Raw genomic sequence first — 25,985 nt, 5'->3', positions numbered from 1 at the left:
TGCCAGCAGCCTGTCCTCAGTCATTTCCCTGGAAGGCACAGAAGCTGCTTTCTCTTGAGTCAGACCACCAGTTCACCTAGCCTGGAGCCATCTGTTCTGATTGGAAAAAGCTCTCCAAAGTCTCAGACTAAGAACTCCTCCTGAGATTCTTTACCTGGAGCAATGCAAAGACAAGGATATCATGTAGTTCCCTCAGAGAGAGCAGAGCATTTCCATAATCTAATAACAGGCAGTGTATTTTTCTAATAAGACACTTTAAGATCTGTCAAATGTTGGTCAGATGTGCAGATGACCAAAGTGACAAAGAACTGCATTTCAGGCAGCCTTTTTGATGAGCATTTACCTTTGCCTTCAAATGCATGTTCAGAGATTGCAATGCCAGCACCAGTCCTCACACATACTGTGTTGTGGAAAGAGAAGAAAAAGTCACTTCATTTAAATCTTTGGGGTTGGATTTGGCCTATAGGGGGTGCTGATGATATCATTTCCCAAAGCATTTCAAAAGAGTGCAAGAAGCCATGAACGAAAATGTGTCAACAAACTTTGTAAATAGGAGTTGAATGTCTTGTTACATTATGCAACGGTGTCAATTATGTCTCTTGTTTCATTTATAATTTCAAGTGCCTATATAGCATGGGCTTGCAACAGCACAGAAAAATGGGGGTGGTTTCTGGGGCTTGTGTCCCTAGTGAGACCGACTGCATGACTCCAGTGGGCTTTCTCCTACTTCTACTGAGAAAGAAGACTATGACGCTGGAGAAGTGCAGACACAGGAGTGGTCACTGCAGCGGTCGAACAAAACATGATGCATGTTCAAAACTGGATGAATGTTTTTAAGGTGTGCAATTCAGATTTCTTTACATCAGAATTTGACCCCAGCATTTGACATTCAGGTTTTTGGAATCAGGACAGAACAATAGCTTTGGGTTTTGTTATCTGTTCAAAGGATCATTTTGAGATTGATTCAGTAAAAGGGACTCCAACTTGATGCTCTTCAGATGCTGTTGGACTCCAGTCAGCATTGTGGTCACTGATTAGGGATGATGGGAGTTGTAGTCCTGCAACATTTGGAGGGCACCATGTTCCCACTTTCAAGTTAAACGAATGGAGGAAATTAGAATAATACATACTAAATACTTTTCAGGTCATCTGTTGGAGACAGCTAGATGTTGGCCATGTCTACAAAGCATCTGAGAGTGCTTGTGTTGGCTACCATATACTTGCCATTCCTCAGTCAAATTATTGGTGGCAAGTTAGCTTGAGCTCTGAAAGCTACAACTGTGAAGCCAAAAAAAAATGTTGTGGACATCTCTTCCCTCACTTTCCTTTTTCTGCAAAGGGATGGTGGCAGTGGCAGAGCTTAGCAATCCTCTTGAGATGCAGGTAGAGATCAGGACATAAAGAGCTGTCAGTGTCTATTGTCTTTCCCAGACTGGCAAAATTATCTTAGCGGGCCTTGATATTATTATTTTTATTATTCATATTTTATAGATAGGCAACTGAGATGAACAGCCAAGGATTTGCCCAAAGCTATTTCTCAGGTTAATTTTGTAAGACTCGGGTGTATTTGTTGAGGGTCTTATAGCTATAACACACAGTGCCCCGGGTGCTTTTTAGATAGTTAGATGATGATAGATATAGACAGATAGATAGATGATAGATAGATGATAGATAGATAGATAGATAGATAGATATAGATAGATAGATAGATATAGATAGATAGATGATAGATGATAGATAGATAGATAGATAGATAGATAGATAGATAGATAGAGATAGATAGATGATAGATAGATAGATGATAGATAGATAGATAGATAGATAGATAGATGATAGATAGATAGATAGATAGATAGATAGATAGATAGATGATAGATAGATAGATAGATGATAGATAGATAGATAGATGATAGATAGATAGATAGATAGATAGATAGATAGATAGATAGATAGATAGATATAGAGATAGATGATAGATAGAAGGCAGGCTAGACTTTTTAAAATAAATCTCTGTCTTGAAAGGGAGATGGGAAAAAGTTGCAGGTAGGGCAAACCCTTAGAAGCCATTGCAGAGGTCATGCACCTTCTCTTCAAAATAAAATTCTCTTATCGTTTGAATACCATATAGATTCCGAGGCAGCATGCATATATTTCAAAAGACACACCAAAAAACATGGCCCCAGATTTATGCTCAAAGCTTGGATCTGAAGTCACGACCCCAAGTGCCAAAGGCGTTTTCACACTGACATTGGAAACCAATCTCATTCTGTTCCCATGTGGATATTGCTTATCCCAAACAGAAGACAGCCATATCAACTAAATGCACACTGTAGCCAATACAGGAAAGCAAAGGCGGGGAAACAAGCCGACAAGTGCCATCCATACTGGTCCCATTTCTGTCACATGGGAAACTGGAATGGAAATGCCTCCTCAGCAGCTCTGAGCCTATGAATGATCTCCCCTCTGAGGTGTGTCATGCCCAGACACGATTCTTATTTCATCAGCAAATGAAGATCCCAGGTCTTTGCAAAAGGGACAGATGCAGTGAGGATGGATAATGTTTTTGCCTTGCAACTGAGGTCTTTTGATTTTGGATCTTGCGATTTTGCAGTGATTTTTATTTCATTTTTATTGGCAATGTATATGTATTCTGCTCAGTTTTATATTGTTAACTTGTGGTTGAAGTATTTATGCATTCTCAGCCCTGGGACCTTCAGGTGAAGGCCAGATTTAACAACAACAACAACAACAACAACAACTTGTCCCCCGCCCATCCAACTGGGTTGCCCCAGCCACCCGGGGTGGCTTCCAACAGAATATAAAGAACACCAGACATTAAAAGCTTCCTGATACAGGACTGTGTATAATAAAATAAATGCACTCACGGGAATCCAGAAAGAGATTTCAACAAAGTGTTTTTGCAAGTTATATAATATGCTTTGTATATACCAAGTGGAGGGTGAAGGAAGGCTTGCTACCTTTGTTTTGGTTATTTATTTATTTATTTATTTATTTATTTATTTAAACAGACACCGCCTTTAACAGAAGCATGAAACCCAGAAGTTAAGTGGGTTTAGGTTGTTGTTGTTTTTTCCGGCATGGTAAAAATTGTAAGGAAAGAAGCCACAGGTGCAGGACCAGTAAAAAGCGGACAACCCTGGTTATTAGGCAACGCTATTGACCTATCTTGTGTACCATTTACCCTACTTCACGTTAGAGGGCTTGGCACTGCCTTTCTTCCACACTTGTCTGTCTTCTGCACCTTGCCCTCCTTTCTGAAGCAAACACAGTGGAGTTGCTGGCCATTGTGTCCTTCGCTGCATTCTGGGTTGAAGGAGAGCTGGAGCCTATATTGTCTGGCCATCTGCAGGGGGTGGGAGTCTTGTGTTGCTTCTTTCTTCGGAATCTAAGGAAGGCAAAAAGGTAAGGAGGGGGAAGCTACAGATTCAGGATTCTAATCTGGTAATTATAGGCCCCACAGCCTGACACAAGGTGACTCCGATACCGATTTTGACCCAAACCATCTTGCCCTCTTTTCTGCCTCCTTAATTAGACTCAAGAATGCAGAAAAACCAGTGTGAGAGCCCTTGCTCGCCCTTGCTTCGTAAGTGTTATTATGACATTAAGTGGAATTTGTTGTGGTGAAGGGGGAGAGGAAAGGAAAAGAAAGAAGGGGAGTCTGACTTGAGTTCTGCTGCTGTAGCCATGAGTTTGCAACCATCTGAGGAGCTTTTAAAAAGTGGTCATTTTCGGATTAGTGCTCACCTTCCCTTTGATGCTTACAAAATGCTTCGCCGGGCAGGGCTGGGAAAGTATCTTTCCCTATTGGGTTGCCCACCTCGGAGGCCAATGGGGATGAAAGCTCCCAAGCCCCTGGCGCTCTCTTCTTGAAAGCCAAAAGGCATTCCCAAATCTTTAAAAGCTTTCCTTGTCACTTTGGTCTGGGGTTTCCTGCCCCAAATCAATCAAGTTTGTTTTCAAACCTAGCAAGCTGATGAAGAGCCCTCACTTGAAAACCTTCAGTCATAGATCACAATGCAAATAAGTCAATTGGTTATATATATATATATATATATATATAACCAATACACACACACACACACACACACATACATACAGTGGTACCTCGGGTTAAGTACTTAATTCATTCCTGAGGTTCGTTCTTAACCTGAAGCACCACTTTAGCTAATGGGGCCTCCTGCTGCTGCCGCGCCGCCAGAGCCTGATTTCTGTTCTCATCCTGAAGCAAAGTTCTTAACCCGAGGACTATTTCTGGGTTAGCAGAGTCTGTAACCTGAAGCATATGTAACCTGAAGGGTATGTAACCTGAGGTACCACTGTACACACACACGCACGCACACAGAAAATAAGGGTAAGGACTGAAGAGGTATTTCCACCAAACAATGGCAACCAAAACACCACATTTGCTCTGAGTGAAATGTTGCACTCCTTTCCCAAGCCAGGATCCCTATGTTTGTCAATTACAATTTTGCTCCTTTAGGACTTTGGTCTATTGCTGCTCCATGGTATTGAGCTTGATTCAAAGAAGAAGAGATCCAAGGTTCTATAGACCACATGGAGAATCTGTGACCCTTCAGATGCCACTGAATTCCCAGCTCCCAACAGCCCCAGCCATCATGGCCGATGGTCAGGGATGAGGGGGGTTGGTGTTCAACAGCATCTTGGGAGGGGGGCACTGTTTGATGGTGTCAGGGCAGCTTGCAAGGTCTTGTCTCTGGGCAAGACTCACCACATCAATGCCTCCACTGAGACATGACTTCCCTTTAAGGCAGTGTGGTCCAACTTCTCATACCAAGCATGAGAGTATTTTGACAAGGAACTCTCACCAGAGTGGTGCATGCTCTGGTGATCTCCCACTTGGACTACTGCAATGTGCTCTGCGTGGGGCTACCTTTGAAGGTGACTCAGAGACTATAACACGGGTCCTAAAGAATCTACACCTGCTCCCAGTACGTTTCTGAGCACAATTCAAAGTGCTGGTGCTGACCTTTAAAGTCCTAAACAGCCTCAGCCCAGTATACCTGAAGGAGCATCTCCACCCCACCGTCCAGCCGGCACACTGAGGTCCAGCTCAGAGGGCCTTCTGGTGGTTCCCTCACTGTGAGGGGTGAAGCTACAGGGAACCAGGCAGAGGGCCTTCTCGGTAGTGGTGCCCGCCCTGTGGAACACCCTCCCATCAGTTGTCAAGGAGATAAATAACTATACATCTGAACAAAATAATAAAAAAATTCCTTCCAGTAGCACCTTGGAGACCATGCACGCCCATGAAAGCTCATACCAATAACAGACTTAGTTGGTCTCTAAGGTGCTACTGGAAGGATTTTTTTTTATTATTTTGTTTTGACTACGGCCGACCAACACGGCTACCTACCTGTAACTAGAACTATGGTACACACCTGAAGGCAGCCCTCTATTGGGAAGTTTTTAATGTTTAATGTTTTTGCTGCAAGCCACCCAGAGTGGCTGATGCAACCCAGTCAGATGGGTGGGGTACAAACATAGTCATCATCCTCATTGTCCATTAAATAATCCGTATCAGCTATGGAATAGAACAAAAACCTACCCAAATAGGGTGATGGCAACTTTCTTTTAAGCCTAAAATTCTACAGCACTCTTACTTGAGAGCAAGTCCCATTGAACACAGTGGGATTTACCTCCGAGTAAATGTGCCTAGGACCAGAGTGCACCAGCGCTGTACTCGGCAGGATAGGTTTTCTTTCTTTTCTTTTCAAACTTGTTATCTTTGAATAAACATTTGCATTATGTTGCCATCTCATAAGCCAGAGGACAGCGAGCCTGAATTATCCTTGTGTTCCTGGATGTTTGTTCAAGGGGAAGAGGCAGAGAAAGAGGCGTGATGTCAGCCCCGATCGTTGGCACAATAAATGCGGCCCGGTGTGAAGTTCCACGCCCCGGGGCGTGTGGACGCGCAACTTCTCCAGGTGACAGGTGCTGGAGAAATTAACATGCAAGGGACGAAACCTCCCTCCCTCTGGCTGCTAAATCACCGTGGAGCAGGGAGGGGAGAAGAGAAAAAGAGCGAGCCCGGGAGCGCGTCTCTTTCTCTCTGGCTCCTCTGTTTTGCATATAAATAGGAAGCAAGGGTTTATGCAATATTTTCTCGTTACAGTCATCGGATTTTTTCTTTCTTTCCTTCTTTTTTTTTACCCAGGGAAACCTCTCTAATATGGCCACGCTCAGAAAGATCTGTTTTAATTTAAAAGCCAATAACAGGAGCGCGCCGGAACCTGCGCTATAGAAAACCGATGCGAGAATAATTTGGGAGCAGTTTGGGAAAATGCTGAGTCAGTTTCTCAGTCTCTCTCTCTCTCTCTCTCTCTCTCTCTCTCTCTCTTTTCTCTCTCTCTCTCTTTCTGCCCAGCGGAAGCTTCTTTCCAAGTACGCCTGTTGGGCTCCGTTTACTGTTAGACCGCTTGAAACGCCTAATTAGTGTTTGTTTTCTAAAAATGTAATTACGCTTTGGGGAGGGGGGTGTTGCTGCTCTCTCGCTCTCTGCAGAAGCTCCAAATGTCTAACACGGACACTTTTTGGGGGGTGGGTGGGTGCGCGCGCCGAGGGCGAGCAGTTGAGATGCTGTTTTAGAAATTGTAAAACACACATTTGCGTGCGAGCGTTTGCCAAAGAGTTCCAACAGGCGGTCGGTAAAGCAGCTTGCAAATTTACAGCCCAATCCTCGCCACGTCTACCCTGCTGAATTCAGGGGAGCTACGACTGCAGCTTTGGAATCACAGAGCTTTCGAGTTGGAAGGGGCTCCGAGGGACATCTAGTCCAACCCCATGCAATGCCCAACATGTGAGTCGAACCCGCGACCCTGAGATTAAGAGCCTCATGCTCTACCGACTGAGCTATCTCCGACATCCCCAGTCGATGAATGAATGAATGAGCCTGTTTGAGGGAATCCTTCGTGAGGCACGTTGTTATGTCTACAAACTTCCGATTAGTCGTTCAAGAAATTTGAATTAAACAGGGCTGTGCAGGAAGTGAGCTGACTTTGAATTCTGGATCGAGTTATTTGCTATGGTTCACTGTGCCCTATTTATTCACATCCTGAATGAGTCGATTGAATTGTCTGCAGAGAAAATTGTTCCATTTTCCGCTGGTAAGTCTGGCCTCGGAACAATTCTATGCACGAAAGAAAGGACTTGCACTTTTCTTTTTCGAGGGCGAGTCCAAAATAGCCTTATAAGGACTGAGCATGCTCAGTAGGCAGGCATGATGCAACAGCACCGAAGGCTGAGTGTTGTCGGGGGTGATTTAAAGAGAGCATGGCTGGCTGGTACCTTGAACACGCGCTCTCTCCACACTGCAACATTTTGTCGCAGATCCCACTTCTGATGTTCTGCTTCCCTTCCCAATACACAGGTGTGCACATCATCATCATTTGGGGGAAAAGAGGGTTGAAATGAAGTAGCGTTTCAGTATAAATCATTCATATTCGTGCCTCAGCAAGGCTGGACATGATCATTTTACACGTCAGATGGATAAGTAGGTTTCTCCAGGGCAACAGAGGCCAGAAAGGTGGAGCATTTAAGTAACTGTTGCAGCCACACAAAGTAAGGAACGAGCTAGATTACTTCTCAAACCATGGATTGTGTGCTCTCTCTTTCCCACAAACTTTTCTCTCACTGCAAGCTTTATTTCTTTATTAAATTTCTATCCCGCCCTTCATCAGAGGGCTACAGGGTGCTTTACAATATAAAAGCACAGAAAGACATAGCATAGTAGCAAGCAAATACAATAATTTCCCTCCCCTCCCACACACGCACAATTTAAAAGGCCATAGATTGTTTAATTAACCAAAGGCCTGGGTAATTCAGATTTCAGATTCGGCAACAGAAGCACCCTGTTCACGTGGATATATGCACCATCCCCCAAGATCCTGTTTCCTCTTCTAAAATGGGATAACTCACTTGCATGAACTTGGAAAGGACAAAAATCATCAAGGTTTGAGCCTCCAATTTATGACTGATCATTTAGGCCAGCTTTTGGGTTCATCAAATGTTTTTGCAGACAAGAACAGATTCACACATGGGTGCAGGGCACTCAGTGTCCCCGATGCCCAGTGATTTGCAGGGGAAAGTTATCTGTTATTGGGGGGGGGGGTTGTTCCATTAGAATGATATGAACACTTTATCCAGGGTGTTTAAGTGGTGGTCCGCTTTCCCACGAGCAACGTACACCTGTAAACTCAACCTTAGTCATCATCAGGGCTTTTTTTCATCCAGAGCTCACGTGGGTGCCATTGCCATTCTAAGAGAACAAGGGAAAAGTTTGTGGTGAGCTCCAGCACCTCTTTTTCTAGAAAAATAACACTGGTCATCATCCAAGTCACCCTGCTACATGTAGATCATCAATAGCCATGGTTTCAACAGATGGAAATGGGATGGTTTACTCAAGGCAACTAAGAGAGGTCATGACCAAAAAACCAAAAGCAAACCATAGGTCTCTGTTTTAAACAACAACTCTATGTAGATGCTAAACAGTGGTTCTCAACCTGTGGGTCCCCAGATGTTGTTGGACTACAACTCCCATCATTCTAGCCAGCATGACCAGTGGTCAGGGATGATGGGAGTTGTAGTCCAACAACATCTGGGGACCCACAGGTTGAGAACCATTCTATCTACTCTCATTTCCTACTTCCTACTTCATCCTCACATTGAGAAAGGAGACATCTTTTCTGTCTCTCCTGCTGAGATGCAGGAGTAACTATGGTTGAAGGCATCTCCGCCTTAGGGAGAAAACAATGGATCATTATTATTTTTTATCAAGCATGCATTTCCTGTAATAAATGGAGCTTTCTCATATTTCCTCAACTCAGAGTCTCAGTGTGAAGTGTCCTCCTCCAACAGGGATGCAGTCTTAAGTTCAAGTTCTGCTGAAGGTTTTAACTCCAAATGCCAAGCAATGCTAACATTCCCAAGGACCTTAACTGAGCACAGGGATACCCTGAGTCAACATCCTGACTTCGCAGGATCAAAGGTGTCTATGAATCAGTTCAAGATTGCACTGAAATCAATGGTACTTAACACTTCTAAGTAAATGGTGGTGAGGGTTTTCCTGGGAGCTGCTAACTGGTGATTCCTCAAGTCTTCCAGTTTTTCTGGGAATAGTCTGTTGTATCCGTCACTGAGCAGGGAGGAAAGCGCACTTTGCATGTGCTCAAAACCTCTTAAATCGGCTTCAGGGGTGAGCACGGGTTCAAATGGATGTCGTCATCGAAGCTTCGGAAAGGAGGGGAAGCCCTCCTTGGGGACCACAACTCCCATCAGCCCCTTGGCGAAGGCCGACATAGTATCTTCCCTCGCGAAGGTCACACCTGGAATAACTCTCTGGACCCACTGAGAAACAGAGCTCTGCTACTTTAAACTGTCGTAACTAATAACGACAGAATCCTCTCCAGGTCCGTAGAAAACTATCAGATTTTGTGTTGTTGGTTTTTTGTGGGGTATCTGAAACTCACTTCACCAACTGCATCTCCCTCTCCCTTTTTAACCCTTCTGTCCCCAAGATGCCCTAAGCACTTTTCCAACACCCTGCTAAACACACATATACACTACTCTTCCTCAGAGGGAAGTCAGCCCGCTTTGCTGTCCACACGGGACCTTCCTTCTCGCACATGCGTGCTTCGGATCAGACTCTGTTCTCTTCTCCCTACGAGAATCCGAACCCTCCCCTCTTTCCCCAGCCCCTCTCGACCCCCTAGCCGGCCTTTTGTCTTTCAGGAGACCCCAGTCTCTGGTCGCCACCAACGCTTTAAATAACTCACCCAGAAGTGAAACGAGGCGCGAGGCTCACTTAACGCGCGATGTTTTTAAGAGATTAAGGGGACTTCTCTGGGAGCGAAATCTCCCAGCTCCAAAAAATAAAATAAAATAAAAATGTCCTGGGGATCAAGAGACATTTGGGGCGGCGGGGAGCCACAAAAGGAAGCGAGGGGGGTGAGGCTGCATGCATTTATTTATTTCTAGGCGTGCGTGTGTGCGCGCAAGGCGATTATTTCCTCTCCCTTTTCCCTTCCACGGTGAGTAAGTCCTTTATCACGAGGTGGCACCGGCTGCGCCCGCAGCCAAACTTTGCCTGAAGGTATGAACTGGGGATGGCAAGCGGGTTCCCGCCAGCCTCCTCCATAATAGCGCCGGGGATTGCCACAGCTGCGCCGTGACCCTTTTTGTGATGGAGCCGATAAGCGCCGGGGAGGGGATAATGGCCTTCTCTTGTGGGTGTGAAATTGCCATGTTTATTAATTGAGCGACACATTAGGAGCCTCTTCCCTCCTCGCCCAGCCCCCGCCCCCGACATCCCCCACCCCCAACCTCGGTTCTTTCTTCGCCACGACAGATCAGAGAAACAGACCTCCGCCCGCCCCCCCACAAAAGGCACACAAAATTTATTTATTTTGTTTGTTTTTAAAATGGATCTTCCCTTTCAAATAAAGACGACCAGCTGGAAAGGAAAGCTGAGCTCCTTTTTAAAGAAATGAGCAGGAGAGAGAATTCTGAAAGGTGCTCCTGATGGGACAAGCAGCCTTGGCCCACAACTTCTTTGCCAGTTATTTAAAAGCACTTTAAAGACACTGTCCTGCTTGGCACCTTTGTCGCCCTGTTTCAAGTCCGCAAAAGACGCTTTGTCCCGCTGCCCAGTTATATCCGGGCCATTATATATGTGAAAATTATATCTCGAGGTAGGATCGCAGGAAACTGCTTTATATACGTTGGAGACAGCCCAGAGTGGCTGGGGGAACCCATTCAGATGGGCGGGGTACAAATAAAATTAACAACAACAACACAGTTGATCTATCAGGTTCAGTATTATCTACACGAAGTGGCAGTAGGCTCTGTAGGATTTCAGACGATACAGCCTTACTGCAATCAGAAAGAAGTTCCATTCATTTATTTCATCATTTACATCCCAAGTTTCCTGCAAGGAGCTCAAGGCGCCCTGCGTGGTTCTCTCCCCTCTCTCCACAGCTTACTCAGTCACAACAACCCTGTGAGGTAGATTGGGCCGAGAGATATTGCTGGCCCGAGGTTCTAAATAAATACAAAATGAAAAGTGTTGATGTCTTTGTGGTGTGTCTGGCATTGCTCTCAGCCCTGGCCTTTTGGGGGGAGAAGGCGGGGTGGGGGGTGTCAGATGAAGAAATAGGTTTTCGGACAGAACTGAAAGCCAAGGAAGTCGAGTGGCCATTAAGTCACTTGCCCCTCGGCATTTCTCACAGGGACCTACAGGGGAAGCTTCTCTACTCGCTGCCTCCTCAGGCCTGGAGAAGTCTCCCGTGCTGAAGGTCTTCAAAGCAGAGGAGCGATTAAGGCGGGAGCGGGGGAGAGTTGTCAACCCTAATGGGAAACGGGTTTAGGGTTCAGATGCACGACGGGAATTGTTAATTTTATTAGTCGTGTGGAACGTGAGATCTTGGCGAGTGCAGATAATCATGCAGGAACGAGGAGGAGGAGGGAAAAATGGGTTTTCTTCTTTTTCTTCGATATTAAATGTACAAGAGTAGTTATCCTGTCTTCCTTAGAATCTGATCGTCCATTGTTACGGACAGGGGTTTTAAAAAATGGGCTAAGTACACACCATACAATTAACTCACACATGGACCCTGCGCCCGAATCCTGGGGGCTTTTATCCCTCACAGAGTTACAATTCCCGGCGCCCTTAACAAAGCTACAATTCTCTGAATTCGTGGATGTGCGACTTCAATGTATGCTGTGACGCCAAGGATGGACATCTTAACTTCGTTTCCGGGTAGGATGGAAGAACTGACTCGTCGACACGTGTCTCATTTTGTGTGAACATTAAACACTCGTTTCAAAGGATACCTATTTATTTATTTATCAAACACCCATCTCCCTCACATACCCTGCGATACACCCTTATAGACATTTTCTCATTTGTCTCTTTATTTTCAAGAAGGCTTTCAAATGTAGAGCCATTTACAGCTTAGAGAACAAATGGTTCACGTGTGTGCGTGTGTATTTCAATAGCAGCCGAAGTTTAGAGCAGATTTGTCGGAGTAGTTTAACACTGGACTGTGAATTATCTCGCAGACTGTCGCATTCACCAGGAATTCCAGGCAAAATATTTGAATTTCAGATTACCCGCACAGCAAATCCTAAATGCAAATCACCTTCCTTTCTTCGAGGATAGCCCCCTTGATTTAAACTGGATTGCTCTAGAGTAAGCCTTGGCCTGCTGTGGACTTTTACTCTTCCAGCCCTCCTGCACGTTGACTTCTGTGGGATTTACTTTCTAGTAAAATCGCTTGTCCTCTCAGCCCAAGCATGTTTACTCGAAAGTAAGTCCAATGGATGTTAATGGGAACTGGCTTCCAGGAAACGGGCCTGAGCAAAGCGACTGTACATCTGCAATACAGAGCAGTGATATGCAACCCTAAACATATCTACTCAGGAGAATGCCCCATTGGCTTCAAAGTGGTTTACTCCCAGGTCAGTGGCTGAGGCCTCCAGATTTCGTTTTCCTTCTGTCAAAACGCTTTCCCGAGCATGCAAGCGCTGAAAGATACAGAAGCCCTATCGTGGGACAAAATCGACAGCCTTAATAATTTCTTAATAATTTACTTCCCCGGAACCGACTCCTTGGGATCCTAGCTAGACTGTTAAACCGAGTGAAATCTAATCGATTCGGAGCTCAGTTCAGACGCATGTCTACTGGGAAGTAAATCCCACTCAGCGGAAGGCGGCTTTCGCTCATCAGGGTTGGCAGCTTGCAGAACACACAGAGATCTTCTACGGTTAACACCACCCGAATGGCTGGACCAAAACGCCCAGCTCTTTGCATCCTTTGCTGTAGGCAGAGAGCTGTAATCGGGTGTCCCCGGGGAGCAAAATACTGACTTCAGGGTAAATAGGCAAAGGATCTGGATTCAGGTCCCGCTGTTCGTTCAGGAAAGTCAGGATCTCAAACGAGTCACGCGAGCTTCTGCTTGGTTACTCCGAAGTCGAGCCACGCGAGCTTCTGAGTGCTTACTCCGAAGTCAGCCCCACTGACTTCGACTTCGCTTGACTCCCGAGTAAGCCTGCAGCAGAGGATCCCAACCCTGGATCCAGACGCTAACTCCCAAGCTGTGCTTACTCGGGAGCCACTCCAACTGAGTCCAGTTGCGCTTCTTCCACAATCTACTGTGGCAGAGAAGGGCAGCCTCAAGCCAGGATCTCTGCTACCTGCGATTGGAGGAGGAACTGAGGGATGGGGCGGGGGGATTCCCAAGTTTGTGCTTCCTCAGCTGCTATGACACTCTTTGCCCAGGGATCCTTCCCAGGTGAAGGAGGCGGGGAGAGCGCTGCGCTCTGCCGGCAGACCCGGGCGGCGACTCGCGCCTGCTTCCAAAGGATGACGTTGCCTCTCGCCCCTCGCAATTAAGCGGGTTATTACGAGCTCGCTGCGGTGTGTGTTTCTGGGCCAGGAAGACTTGTCGCTCGCCTAATTAAAGCCAAGATCTGAAATCTTAATATGCTTTCCTTTTTCGTTTTTTAGCACGCAACGGAACCCCGAGGGAACCGAAAGAAAAATCACTTTCTTCGCAGGTTTTGTTGCTCTTGAGCCCGAGCCAAAACGGGTAAACGGAATTGGAAGGGGGCGGGGGCGGTGAGCTTTGCTGCTGCTGGTGGTTTCCTTGCTTACTTCTCTTTGTGTGCGCGCTGGATCGCAGGCGATAAAGCGCGCGCGCCGGTCTTCCTCGCAGAGATGGGGAGGCAGGCTCCGAATCGGCGAGGAGAGAGGGGAGCTGCTTGCTCCTCTAGGCTGTCTGGAGAAAGAGAAAGGGGTCCCAGCACCCTCCTCGGCGGAGTCAAAGATCCCCACCCACCCAGCGGTTATTGCGCGCCCCGAGGACCTGAGAGCATCTTTTAAGCAAGGTTCAGCTCTGGCGTGAAATGAGAAAGGATAGCTTCTCTCCAGCAGGACCACTTCTACTTCTAGAGACAGGAGCGCTCTTTTTACGACGTGTGTGTGTGTGTGTGTAGCAGTCTAGGGGCTCTTGAGAAACCAGAAGTTGGCAAGGCTTGTGCTTGCTTTGGTCATCTTCCTATCACAGAGCCTTATGGTGGAATCCTATACCCCAGGCCCTGGAGGCAAATGTGGCCCTCCAGGCCTCTGTTACCTGGCCCATGGGACTTTCCACAGGCCACACCCCTCTCTGATGTTGCTTCACATCCTCCTGAGAGTTTGTGCTTGGCTGGGATGTGTCCTTGGTAATAGAGGATAGAGAGGAGTATGTGCTGCAGAAACCAAGCCTACTGTACAAAGTAAAATTTGTTGGGATTTGACTTGATACTAGGAGATCTAATATATGGTATTTATTAGATATTATCCTTCCTTCTTCAGGTTAGTGAGTTCAGCAGAGTGCCATGCCTTTGCAGTTTAAAGGGAAGTTTGGATAGGCTTGTTTTAGCCTTTTAGTATAATAATCCAGGAAGCTTTAAGGCAGACTGGATTTTCCTGGCATTATGCCCCTTTTCTCCCCCTTGAAATAATAATCACACACAAGTTTTGAGAAAAGGTAGAAATAACACCTACTCATTCAGTCTATGTCTTCAAGAACAGCAGATACAGCAGCTTGAAGTAGGCAGGCTTAAAATGCTAATTTAGTTAATAACACATACTAAAGTCTAGGCAGTGAGAGATTTTACTTTCTTGGGCTCTATGATCACTGCAGATGGTGACAGCAGTCACGAAATTAAAAGACGCCTGCTCCTTGGGAGAAAGGTGATGGCAAACCTAGACAACATCTTAAAAAGCAGAGACATCACCTTGCCAACAAAGGTCCGTATAGTAAAAGCCATGGTCTTCCCAGTAATGATGTATGGAAGTGAGAGCTGGACCATAAAGAAGGCTGATCGCCGAAGAATTGATGCTTTTGAACTGTGGTGCTGGAGGAGACTCTTGAGAGTCCCATGGACTGCAAGAAGATCAAACGTATCCATTCTTAAGGAAATCAGGCCTGAATGCTCACTGGAAGGACAGATCGTGAAGCTGAGGCTCCAATACTTTGGCCACCTCATGAGAAGAGAAGACTCCCTGGAAAAGACTCCCTGGAAAAGACCCTGATGTTGGGAAAGATTGAGGGCACAAGAAGAAGGGGATGACAGAGGACAAGATGGTTAGACAGCGTTCTCGAAGCTACAAACATGAGTCTGACCAAACTGCAGGAGGCAGTGGAAGATAGGAGTGCCTGGCGTGCTCTGGTCCATGAAGTCACGAAGAGTCAGACACGACTAAACGACTAAACAACAACAACAAAAAGTCTAGCTTAAAAATGGAGCCTGAGCTGGAGTTACAGGTGCTCTCATGTTGCAGACATGATGGAAAAGAGAATGTGCCCAAGCAGGAAGTAGTATATACTATGCCTCTTCCTATCAGGGCACAAGAGGGAAGTGATCTCACAGTCCTCCATAGTAAGTACCACAGGAAGACTCTATGAGCTTCAGCCCCAATAATATGCCTACCTAGCAAAACATGAATTGTTGATTTGATTGTGATAAATATCCCACAAAATTTGCATTCATTGCTGCAACCACTTGTATGTGCCCCCGCCCCAAGATTGCCCAGAAGGGCAATGTGATCCTCAGGCTGCAAAAGCTTTCCCACCTCTGCTCCATACGTCTACTCAGAAACAAGCCCTACTGAATTCAATAGGACATTTCTGTTAGGGTTGCATTCTTAGTCATGAATTCAAACAGCTCAGCCAACCCACACCAGTGGAGTGCAGAGATCTTTTCTCACAAGAACACAAGGCAGAGTAAAAAAAAAAAAAGCCAAAGTTTTCCACCCCTCTCCCTCCCCCCCCCCCGCTGCTTCAGTGCCTGTTAAGTAGCCTGACATGACAAACACAAGAATCAGAATCTTTTCCTCCCATGGCAATAAATAAATGGGGAAAGCTGTGCCTGCTAAATGCTGTATGTCAGCCTGGTGTTGATGGTACAGGAGCAAGGCCAGGAAGGAAAAACTGGCAAGTCTAGTCATAAAAGAGATATGTGTGTTCCAGATGTTCTTAGACTACAATTCCCATCATCCCTGAGCATGGATCATGTGAGCAGGGATCATGTGAGCTCGAGTCTGATCAACAACATCTGGAGGCTTACATGTTCCTCATCCGTGCTATGAGATGTAGCTCAGTGTTCAGTGTTCAGCTATGTCCTGATGTGAAGACACAGGAGACCACCCAGCAAGTCTGGGTGGGGTCAGTGCCTGGATGGGTAACTGCCTGGGAACCATAGAAGAATGATGGAAGAAAGGTGAGAGTGTACAGGTAGTAAATGTGTCATAGCCCTGCCATCCAAACAATGGCTTAAAGCCAAGACTATATCTGTCCCTCTATCCTTTTCTTAGTTCTGATTCTTTCCTGACCATGCCAAAAGAGACATAGCTAGGCTAACAACTCATCTGGCTTTACTCCACTGGTGCCTAAGAATAGACAGGGACAAAGGCAAGGAACAGGAGACCAAATTGTTCTGCTGATACACCCAGCTTGGCCATGGAAGCATACTAGGAAAACCCCCAGAGATAACCTACAGCAAGGAAGGGGGAAACCAGGGTGGGGAGTGGAAGAGACCCAAAGTTCTGGAGCTGGAGCTGGAGTTGGTGTTTCCATTTTGGGTTCTGAGGTCTAGCACAGGGCCACAACTTCAGAAAGACCTCTGTTCTCCTAATATTGGTATATCAGGAGAGATTGCAGCTCTCCTCTGATCTTAGTCCAGAAGAGACATCATATCTGATCACATTTTATTACATATTTGTCCATTTATTGTTACATTCATATCCCACCTTTTCTCCAGGGAGCTCAAGGTATGGTTCTCCCAATCTCTGTTTTATGCTCACAACAATACTGTAAGCCAGTCACCATTTCTCCACCTCAAAGTCACCAATGAGCTTCATGGTTGGTCTCTCAGTTCCTAGCGCAACACTTTAACCACACCCAACTAGCTGTAGAACTGGGGGGGGGGGTGCTTGCAGGCGTTGTTGGGTTGGAATGCAACACCATAGGCCGCATGGCAAATGGTTAGGGGTGGTCGGAATTGTTGTCCAACAACATCTGGAAGGCCAGACATTACCCATCCCTGCAGTAGGATGAGTTCTATTCCCCCTAATAGTCATCACACCACTCAGAAGTGCTAGTCAGTCAACACAGGGACTGAGGACCCTTAGGCAGGAGGGTTTATTGGAAGAGGAATAAACTACTTAACCCCAGCTGCCAGTGGCTGAGTTAATCTTCTTGGCAAGCAAGGTTAATGGGGTGACAAATACAGGATCTGGAGCCTCCACTATCCTGGAGGGTGAGAATAGAGAAATGGAGGAGGAGGAGTTGTTGTAGTAGTAAGGGACACTGTGATCCAGCAAGAAATATCTGCTGTGCTTCCACACATCCATGCAATGTGGATGCAGGTATCATCACACTTTCACATCCACATCATGATCAAGTAAGTCATGGAACTGGCTAAATGTGCCCTTTCATGTTGAGGATCTACCACACAATCTAAGGCATGATAAATGTATTAGGTGATTAGTTGTTAGGGTTGGGAAAATGTCAACTGGCCCCCAAAACTGTGCCTCTCAGAGCAACTTGAGCCACAGCACTTAGCAGGGGATACTATTTGTCCACATAGGAATAGCTTTACTCACAGTTCACATTCAGTAGCAATCTGGAGGCAAGCTTAGCAGTTCGAAAGCACGTCAAAGTGCAAGTAGATAAATAGGTACCGCTCCAGCGGGAAGGTAAATGGCATTTCCGTGCGCTGCTCTGGTTCGCCAGAAGCGGCTTAGTCATGCTCAGGGGTCCCTTTACCTTTACTTAAGTCTCAGACTTAGAACATGGGCCTACATCCTTTGTTATGGAGGAGGCATGAGAGATGAGATCGCAGGAAGCAGATGAAGAGGCACGAGAGTAAGAGAGAGAGAGATGGCGATGTTACCAACCTTTTATATGAGTTTGACAGGAAGTCCTCCCTGTTGGACCCACATTCCTCTGAGTGCCCATTCTAGCAAACAGGAAATGTTGGACTTGACTGCTCTTTCTGGATATCCCACACACTTGCCAGTTCTCGAATCTCACACCTTTGGTGAAGACACAGCTACCATGATGCAGGTAGAGGGTTGGCAACCTTACTCGCCATATGTAACTAGAGATAAGATTGTGTTGAATGGGTTTTCTTTACTTTAGGAGAAGCTACCCGCTGATTAAAAACAAGAAAGGAATTTGTATTCTCTTCTTCCCCCACCCCATCATGCACAAAGGGAAGTGCCATAAAGCTATCTGAAAAGCTACAATGTTCAGATGTGTTTGCCACTAGAAGTCTTTTCAGCTCAGATGTTCTATAATTATGCCTCTTTTCCATTTATTCAATACAGTCAGGGTTAGGCTAAATGGCTTTGGTAAACCACATGAAATACTTTGGGGGCTGTGTATGTATGTTAATGCCTTTTAACGCCATTCCTCCCATATTAAACGAACAAGCTTGCTCTCATTGAAATAATGTCTTCATGGAGATATTTCAGCAGGTTCCCAGTCAATGGGAAAATTAAAGTCTTTTCCAGTTCAAAAATAGCATGTTAGCATTTTTTTTATTTTGTTTTCCTTAAAAGAAAAGAAAAAAAGACCCACCAAACACTGGATAATCAAAATTATCCTGGAGATTTCCCCACCCCCTCCATTCTGAATGACATTACAAAGATTTTTGTTAAAGAAAGCCAGACTAATTGCTGCCAGAAGACTCTTTTCATAGAAAAGTCTGGTTTTCATAAGGCAGCTTGTGTGGGAGTTGTGGTTACATTTAAACCTAGAGGAGGGGTTTTTTTTAAAGTAGGGTTTTCTTAACAGCCATAGGAAAAGACCTCATTTTAGTGAAAATGGGCCGTAATAACACAGGAAAGATATACTAACAAGACTGCCAACTTTGTTCTTGGCTGTGCTCCTCTAGACTTTAACAGTTACAAAATGGGAATAAATCAAGCCAGAGAAGCTTTCTACACCATTTCATGTGGACTAGAGAAAAGAGCTGTTGTTATCTCTCAGCTTGCTATGCACTTGTTGAGAGCACAGGAGCAATGCTTTGATAAAAGTTGGCATCTATCTATGCTAAGGCCCACCAAGCCAAATTCTGTCCACCAGCAATGTATTGTGGCCTCCTAGATACTAGATAACCTCCCATCCTGTTTCTGCAGGCCGAGGCAAAATCTAAAAAAGGAGATTGCAACCAAACATCAGGAAGAACTTTCTGACAGTAAAAGCTGTTCAACAGTGGAACAAAGTCCCATGAGAGGCAGCAGAGGTTGAGTGGCCATCTGTCATGTGTAATCTAGTTGAAATTCCTGCATTGCAGGGGTTGGACTAGGTGACCCTCAGGTACCTCCGGACTCTACGATACTTTTTTTGTATATTTTTTTTTAATTTTCACATATCGTTTTCAACAGTAATTAAACATATTTTGACATCTTAGACAAATTTTTTACTTCCATCAATCTCAGCTGAGAATTTTCCAATCTAATCTCTAAATACACGTTCCTCACTTCTTCAATTACATTTAATGCATAACTAATATCCCTATTTTTTCCCTAATTTGCAATGTTTCATACATTTTTCCATACACAGCTTCTTGTCATCCTACTAGTGTAATTTGTTGGTTACAGTTGCTCTTCAAATAATTCATATATTTCTTCCAATCTTCTGTAAATCTCTGGTCCCGCAGGTTTCAAATCCTTCCTGTCATTTTGTCCAATTCTGCATAGTCCATTAATTTTGTACAATAGTCTTGCTGCTTACAATTCTATGATTCTGTGAGGTTGTTTGAGTCCAGTTCAAGCTGGCACCAACAGCTACCTGCGTGTTGGGTTTGTTTTACACATAGGCAATAAGGGCAGCAGTTAGACAGATCATCTTGCAAAATCACTATCACCATCACTGCATGATCATGATCTCTTATGTATGGGCAATTCAGGGCACCTTCTGCCATGTCTAGCATACTGGTAGGCCTTTATCTCTAGGACAGGATATGCCTATCCCCCCAATAGTGAGAGGAGAATTCTTCCTGTCCAAATTAAAGGTAAAGAGACCCCTGACAGTTAGGTTCAGTCGTGGACAACTCTGGGGTTGCGGCGCTCATCTCGCTCTATAGGCCGAGGGAGCCGGCATTTGTCCTCAGACAGCTTCCAGGTCATGTGGCCAGCATGACTAAGCTGCTTCTGGTGAAACCAGAGCAGTGGACGGAAACACCATTTACCTTCCCGTCGGAGCGGTACCTATTTATCTACTTGCACTTTGACATGCTTTTGAACTGCTAGGTTGGCAGGAGCAGGGACCGAGCAACGGGAGCTCACCCCATGGTGGGGATTCGAACCGCCAACCTTCCGATCGGCAAGCCCTAGGCTCAGTGGTTTAGACCACAGCGCCTCCTGTGTCCCTCTCCTGTCCAAATTACCAGAGCTATATTGGTGAGGCCACTTTCTTATCAGTCAGGAAAAGCAAAGGCCTGAAGTATTGGTTGGGCCCAGAAATCTTCTCCTGAGACGTGCAGCACTGGCACTTTTTAGCAGAGATTAGTGAAACCCACTCTGATAATTCTGCATTGTTATACAGAATTCTCCAAGTGGGTTCACTAATCTCTACTGAAAACAATTCCTGCCATCAGATTCTTATGGGGGATTATTCCATGGGAGTGAATGGCAAAGCAAAATGTTTATATAGCACAGCCTGTCAGGATATCTGACATGCTAGGACTACCCAGTGCTTTCAATGCCCTGATGTGCCTGTGATATTACGGGACGTGTAAGGGCTAAAAAGCTGCCTGCTGCAGCCTGCATGGTTTATGCATATGTGGTCATCCCTGTGGAGTCATGTAGAGGTCAGAAAGGGTGTGACTTGCACCATACAGGCCACAGCAGGCCTCCAGGCTCTGGATATTCTTCTAAATACTTCCTGGAGGCATCCAAGGCTGCTCTCAAAAACTGAGATACAAGAAGAGGGCACCGAATCATTCCTAGGGGATGATCCTGAAGATCATCTTGAGATGGAGCTCAGAAAGAAGCAATAGTTTAGCCAGACAGTGATGCAGTTAGGTAATTTAGATCCTGGGCTTAATCAGTGAAAATTTGGGGACAGAAGACTTAATGATGCAGGCAAGTGGGTGCTCCTCTTTAGATGGTACATCAACATCAAAGCAGCTACTCTATTCCGAACTTAAAAATGGAAAGTGTAATGCTGGTGGTCAACAAAGAGCTTTAAAGACTCTCTCATTTGGCTATGAGTGATCACCAAAGAAAGAAGAAGAAGAAGGTACTATGTACATCGGTATGTGGTTAGCAATCTTGCTGTGCCCTCCCAGAGCATTCTGCCTAGTGGGCTCTGGACATCTTTCCCAAAGTCCTGTCCTGATGGTGCCACTTCAAGCCAGCAACAGAACACACCCAAGTAGATGTTATGAGGGAAGAACACAGTCTGACTTCAGAGGATGCCTAGCATTTGAATGCCATTATTTGTACACACATATGCCCAGATGGTATGATAGCATCATTAGCATTTAGTGGAACGTTGGCTCCATGGGTGAGTTTTGGATCCTGTTGCTGAGCAGTTTGTTCACTGATCATCTAAATTTCACTTTTGGAAGTCAAGTCAATATTTATCCTGCATTACAGATACTGCATTGAACAGGGGTTCGGTCTCGTTTACTTCCAAGATGACTTCCAGCACTATGATTCTGTTTATATCTCATGGTTCCCTGTTGTTACTTTTGTTTATAAAACCATATACATTTGTTGGTGATCTGTACTGTAGTTGTACCATGCGTTCAAGAAGGAAGTAATATCATGTGTGCAAAATAGAAGGCTGAAGTGATGTATTGTAATAATAAATTACTGGAATTCAAATTAATAATATACAATGTATTCTCGTAATTCAAAGTAATCTAAAATGCTGTTATGCTATGCAGCATGATCCATTCTTTGTTAAGTAAAATCTTGCCATTTTTAATCTGAATGTCTCCTCTTTAGGGTGCGGTTAACAGATAGCTGAGTGGTGCTTGTCTCCTGTCATCCAATTTGCTACACCTGGCTTCTCAGGGACCACTTGTTTTCTCTCTAGACTAGGGGTGGGCAGATAGATTCCGATCTCCTGGTAGAGCTCTGGGTTCTTTGCAGCAGATCAACAAAGGTTTCTAAATTATTTAACCACAGCCACCACAAAATGGCTTCTCCCCATTAGGCTGCTGAAAAAAAGAAAGCTGACCAGAGGGTGGATTTTTCTGTGAACGGATTATCCTCTCAGTACATTTATGTTGTAGAAGACAGGAGTGCCTGGCGTGCTCTGGTCCATGGGGTCATGAAGAGTCGGACACAACCAAACGACTAAACAACAACAACAACATTTATGGTCTTGAAAATAAATTCCTAGGCTCAGAATGAGGCATCCTGTTTTTTAAATTATAACTATTAAATTAAGCTGTTCTTTTGCAGTTAGCACAGGATAATAGATCTTGAGGTTCTAAGTAAAAAGCAAAGTAGATTCAACAAGCCCGAAGTCTGCCAACCCCTGTCTAGATCGTGTTTTTCACTCAGGGTTCTTTGTGCTTTCTGTTCATGGATTCTGCAAAATTTTACCATGCCCCACCTCTGGTATCTCACTTTCCACTCCTATGCCAGCCGGTCACCAACATTCCTAGAGTGGGAGCGAGTGCAACAGGGATGGGGAACCTGAGACCCTCCAGGTGAGACAGAAACACTGTTGAACTCCATCTCCCATGAACCTTAGGTAGCATGGTCAGTGCTCAAGAATGATAGGCGCTACAGTCCAACAACATTTGGAGGACAACATGGGTTCTCCATCCTTAGTCCATGAGTAACATGTAGCCCACCCTAATATTTTCAGTTGTAGCACTCCATTTATGGAACTCCCTTCCCTAGGAGAGTCACCTTGTGCCATCCTTATTTTATTTTCAGTAACTGGTGAAAACTTTTTTATTATTATTTTACCCCAAACTTCTAATACCATATGCATTTTATGCTAGAAATCGTCACTACTGCCACCACCCTCTTCTTGATTTATAATGCTGCTTGATATCACGATTCTTTTCTGGGTTTGATTGCTGAATTGATTGTTAAAGATTTTTTTGGATGTATGAAAGCTGCTCTAGGAGCTTTGTCAATTGAAGAGTGGGACAAATAAATAAAAATACCTCGAATAAAAAGTAGGAAATGTGTAAGGGCTGAAAACAGAGCAAGGGAAACCCAGAGAGGTGTGATATAAAATTGAAACTGGCTCCTGAGTTCTGTTCCCCCTGCCCCCCCACCAGAAGCCTGAGGACAGGATTATACACAAATTAATGGATTTAGGACTGAGTTCACAGGGCAAAGTGATAGGCTTTCCCCAAAATAGCCTGGATGGTTTTTTTTAGGGGGGGGGAGGAGAAGAGCTAACCCAGTAAATCCATTATTAAAGGGACTTGGGAAAGCTTATTTTGGGGTTTTCTTTCTTTCTTTCTTTCTTGACCATGTGACAAAATTTGCCATGCAAATGAACATGAAGTCACTCACAGAAGGCTGTAAAAACAAATTCTGGCATTGGTGCGACTTGCTTTGTTTTCTCCAAAGGACAACACTTAGACTGAGCTGCAGGAGTCTTGGAGAAATCAAAGGGTAAAACTCCCTCTGCCCTTCAAATATTTTAGCAATGCTAAAGCAAACATCAGGCACTGAGAAGAGAACAGAAAACCAACTCAAATCTTTCTTGGTCCACAGCAGATAAGATGAGGAACTCAGAGCAAGATACTGCTAGCTGAATGGTTTTATTCCTCTTCCTTTTACTGTATTTTTGTAGGTTTTATATGCCTTTGCATACTACCCTGAAATAGATTTTTGGATGAAGGGTGGTTTATTATCGTATTTAAACAAACAAGCACACAGAATCAAGTAAGGACTTATCCCTACAAACCCTACCCTGTGTCTGGTCTGTACCGCTTCAAATTGCAAGGGTACACAACTGAATAGTGCATGAAAATCCCCTGCAGTAGGAAAGGTAGAATCAGCGATATGTGATTTCTAATCTAGCCACAATAGATTTCTATGCATAGGGGTAATCTTGTATGCAAACCTTCCCTCATGTGAGCAGTTACCTACAGTTATGAAAGGCAGATCCCAGGCACAGATTTACCACCGCAGAAAATGGAACATTGAACATTGAAGCAGAAAATGGAACATTGAAAGCAACCAGTTAAAGAAGTATGCGTCCTTGCTAGCAGTATGTACTTGTGCTAGTATATTGAAAGTATTTAGATGTTAGACAGAAAACTATTTAAAGCTGCAGCCCTGTACCCACTTACTTAGGAGCAGGTCCCACTGAGCTCAGGGAGTAGACGTATAAGGGAATGCAGTGTTAGTTACCTTGATGGAATAATTTTGAACCCAAACACTCCACATGCAATGGATTGTGTCGTCATTCTAAGCAGGCTTCCTTCTCAGTTACTATGTCATCATTCTAAGCAGACACCCAAGGCAATTTCTTCCCACTTCTCTGTCACTGGCGGCAGGGAGGTCATTTCAGATTTCAGTAGGCACAGGGCACAAGAGATTTCAGCAGAGAGATGCACAGTTCTGAGCAAGAGAGTTAAGAGTTCACTCTTGGATGTAGTCGAGAGTCCACTTCACTGTGTTTTAAGAGCCTTTCTTGAAACCTTCCTTTTTATATCACATAATAGCCCCATAGCAATGCTGCAAGCACAAATCAAGCGATTTGCCCTATTTTTTTTTCTTACGGAAAATGTCGTATCCCATTCACATACTTAAGTAGAACGCAGGGCCATTTAATTGTTTCATAACAATGGGTGCTTTGTGAACGGGGGTGGCACTTTAGGATTTTCACAGAGAGAGAGATTTTCCAGCTGGGGTGGGAGATGCAAGATTCGCAGGAAAAACCCCGTCTTAGATACCTTCAGCTGCATCCTACCCAATCTGGCCTATCTCAAGTCCTGTGCATTTTAAGAGCATTTTGCTGGAGTTACATTTCATATCTCTTAAAAAAAAACACAACCAGCCAGAGATATAGCTGCTCCTACAGAAGAAAGGCATAATCACATATGTTCTGAATCATGGAAGGTGGGAGAGATTACCTCCCCCCCCCCCACTCCCAAGTGGCATTGATGATCAATGGGACCAAATGAGAGGACTTCTGTGTAATTGGGTTATAGATCTTGCAGTGAGTGGAATAAAAGATGCTGTGTGTTTGTGTCCCTCTTCGGAAGGGCTGATAACCTTGTGCTCCTGAGAAGGGCTCGGTTTTTTGGTGGATTTTATTGAGAGAGAGAGAGAGAGATCCATTTTGTTTGAGACTGAAGCTGCCATAAATCGCCTTCTTCACCCTGCTGTGGTCCCCATGACATGTTAGCAGGATGCCCCTGGATTTCGCCTCTGTGTGGGTGTGTGGTTTTTCCGTCTCTTTTCTTCTCTCTATCTCTCTCCCCCCACCCCCAATTCCTCTCCAGTGTTCTCTCCTCATTTGCCGAGGCTGGGATTTGATAAAAGCAGACAGTATTAGAGAAAGAATTTGATTGAAATGGCGTGTGCCAAGCGGATGGGAGCCAGCGAGGGACAAAAGCGCCCAGAATCCATGGCCACTCGAGCAATTATTCCTCCACGCTAAAGGTGGATTAGTGCTATGGAAAGAAGCATATGTTTGGCCTGGGGCGACTCTCCCCCTGGCTGGCTTTAGAGAATGAGCGCCGGGAAAGGAGAGAGAGAGAAGGAGAGGGAGAGAAAAGGCTGAACCTGGAATATCAAACTAGGAGAAGGCCAGGCAAGCGCGCTCGCAGCCCCCGCCGAAGGGGAAGGGAAAGAGGGGCCAGAGGTGAACATCGCCCTGAAAATGACAATGGGAACAAATAAGCAGCCGGTCTCCAAATCTCATTCCCCAGAAGCCGGCCCTAAATCGAAGGATCGGGGACAA

Source organism: Podarcis tiliguerta (assembly GCF_965153285.1).
Source record: "Podarcis tiliguerta genome assembly, chromosome: 7".
In the NCBI taxonomy this organism is placed as follows: Eukaryota; Metazoa; Chordata; class Lepidosauria; order Squamata; family Lacertidae; genus Podarcis; species Podarcis tiliguerta.
Note: the sequence above shows the minus strand (reverse complement) of the source record.